The following is a 3360-nucleotide window of genomic DNA, read 5'->3' as shown; positions in this document are numbered from 1 at the left end:
CATATTCCAAGTGCTCAACAACCACATGTGGCTAGTGGCTACCGTATTGGAATAGCACAACTCTATTTTTAAGTTGCACATTTGATTAGCCAACCACGTCTGTGATACCAATTTCAACATGTTAATAAAGCCAACTAAAAAAAAAACCCATTGCTGTCTGTTGATTCAGACTCACAGTGACCCTATAAGACAGAGTTGAACTGTACCACAGGGTTTCCAAGGAGCGTCTGGTGGATTTGAACTTCTGACCTTTTGGTTAGCAGCCAAACTCTTAACCACTGTGCCACCAGGGCTCCAAAAAAGGAGTCAAATTCAAGCAATAGAGTGCCTCTCTTCCCCAAACTCTGAGAAATGTCTTTAGGTCCTTGATTTAAATGTTATGTACTAACACCCAGAGCCCTGGTGGTGCAGTGGTAAAGAGTTTGGCTGCTAACTAAAAGCTTGGCAGTTCGAATCCACCCTATGGGACAGTTCTACTCTGTCCTATAGGGTCGCTATGAGTTGGAATTGACTTGACAGCAATGGGTTTGGTTGGTATTGGTACTAATACTCACCAGCCGCTCCATGGTAGAAGATGGGGCAGTCTGCTTCCGTAAAGATTACAGCCTTAGAAACCCAGTTCTGAGTTCTACTCTGTCCCATAATCACTGTGAGTAGGAATCAACTTGATGGCACACAACAGCAGCAATATGAATACCTGTCCCCAGAAACCTATTCTTTCAAATTTTATTCTTGGAAAGGTCTATACTGTGGCCCGACATATTGAATATTTGTCAAGGATGACCTGAGAAAGTACTATAATACCAAATTGTAATTTTAATTATTTATGAAATAAACTTGATAAGCAAGCCCAAGAAAGGTGAGTGGGAATAATTAAGAAACAAAATCTCTATTGCTAATCACACTTCTGGAACTTGGTGAAATCCCCATCAAACCAGCCACAAAAATATTAGCAACAAAAATAGTTTAATTGTATCCCTATTATAAAACAAGTTTTTTTTTTAATGTACTTTCATTCCACATGATTAAATGACCTCACAGTAATTGTAACATGATTTATATCTGACTTAAATGTTTATCTTAAACATGCTTTATATTATGGCCACAGCCAACTGCACATACAGAAAACAATTTTCTTTGGGTTCCCAATAGTTTTGGTTCCTTATGTGCTTTGGTAAAAGAGAGAAACAAGAAGTAGTTTAGGGAAGGAGTGAAAATTACTCTGGATTAGAAACATGAAACCTGGCTTCTAATACCCAGTTCTCTACAAACCAACTAGATCATTGAGGAAGTCTTTGTCATTTAATCTTTTAGGATGTTATTAATCTTACCTGTAGATTTGGAGGGAGTGGTGGAGAAGAGGTTGCTGTTGGACTAGATGATTTCTAAAGTTGCTTCCAGGTACTTTTTCAAAGTTTTTCAGCGGCTCAAATTATATGTACTACACAATATTTTAAGGTATTATAGTGAAGCCTCTCTTGGTTTATTTATCATACTCATTGTGAGGGAAAAAAAAAAGATTCCATTAGAAAACAACTTAAACATGAAAATGGGAAAAGTGTATTAAATGACAAAATAAGTTAAACTGTCTTTAGCTATGAAAAAACTGAGGGACCACAACTTTATTTTCCTATTAAGTGAGAAGGCCAAATCGTGTAGGGAAAAAAAACTCTGAATCAGGAGACCAGGGTTCTGGTCCTAACGCCATCTCTAACTTCTTCATCTCATACAGATCTCAAAATTTCTGATCATGTCTTCTTCTATAAAATGGTCTTAATCTGCTTCGAAGGGTCTGTGAGCGAACCAAAAGAGATAATATACTTGAAAACACTTTGGAGAAGTTGTGCAAATCCAAGATATTAGCATTATAATAATATATCAGGAATTATCTCTAGGTTGCTAGTCACAAATAATGGTTTTAAAATAACTGGTTCTGGAAAAGTAATTTTTTTAATGATAAAAAATGAATACAGAACATGGCAAAGAATTATATAATAAACACCTATGTGCCCTCCACCTAGAATTAAATGTAAACAGTCATATTTGCTTCAGATTTTTTAAAATATAAAATACTACAGTTACAGATGGAGTTCTCTTTAGTGCTTGCTGATCCATTCCATACTTTACTACAAAAATGTATAACCATAGATGATAACATACTGGTTTATTTTCAAAAATCATTTACATTGTAAACTTCACATCATATTTTACTATCATTCTGAAGCTTTTTTTACTTTTCATTGTTTTTACAATCTAACCATACTGATAACCTATAGTTCCAGTTTTACTTATGTGTTGAATAGTAATCCATCTATGAATATACCACAATTCATTTATCTATTAAAAAGTACTTATTTGGTCAGGAAATGTTTACTGGGGTATAAAACAGAATCATAAGAAAACGTATAGATACAGAAAGGATCCCATTTACATACAGAAAGGAGATTATCTGGTTCAGTTTCTTAACCTGGGGTTCATAGACCTGAAGTCTAAGAAATTTGGGCGTTTGTTGGTATAAGCATTTTCTGCAGAAAGATATAAAACCAAATCAAACCCGTTGCCATCAAGTTGATTCCGACTCCTAGCGACCCTACAGGACAGAGTAGAACTGCCCCATAGGGTTTCCAAGGAGCGGCTGGTGGATTCCAACTGCTGACCTTTTGGTTAGCAGTCTGAGCTCTTAACCGCTGCACGTGTGCTAAATAGTTGCTAATGGTCTAGTTCAACTCCCTCAATTGACACCTAAGGAAACTGAGGTCCAGAGAAGTTAAGTAATTCATACAAAATCATAGTGATGGTAGAGCCTGTTCATATACCCAGGTCTAGGTATATTGCCTTTCCAGAACACCACATTGCTGAGGTTGCGTGCTTGCTTATTTGTTGATTTCTTATACAAATATAATGTAGGTTAAGTTCCTTTCAACTTCTAGTCTTTTAATCTTTTTTCTTTCAATTATTATTCACTGCTGGTGAAGAGGTGGTAAAATTGATACACTCCTATATTGACGTGGCATTGTAAACTAGTATAAAACCAAAAGCAAACCTGTTGCCGTCAAGTTGATTCTGACTCATAGAGACCCTATAGGACAGAGGAGAACTTCCCCATCATAGGGTTTCCAAGGAGTGGCTGGTGGATTCCAACTGCCGACCTTTTGGTTAGCAGCCAAGCTCTTAACCACTGCATCACCAGGGCTCCAAATCGGTATAGTCTTTTGGAAAATAATAAAATAATTTTACACAAATGAAGTGCCAATAAAACATTCACAGACTTTGGCCCAATGATTTTCATATTAAGAAAAAATTCCTGAAATTGGACAAAGCCACATGTACGAAGTATTCATCAAAGTATTATTTGCACTA

This window comes from Trichechus manatus, unplaced genomic scaffold (assembly GCF_000243295.1).
Source record: "Trichechus manatus latirostris isolate Lorelei unplaced genomic scaffold, TriManLat1.0 scaffold00004, whole genome shotgun sequence".
NCBI classification, from domain to species: Eukaryota; Metazoa; Chordata; class Mammalia; order Sirenia; family Trichechidae; genus Trichechus; species Trichechus manatus.
Note: the sequence above shows the minus strand (reverse complement) of the source record.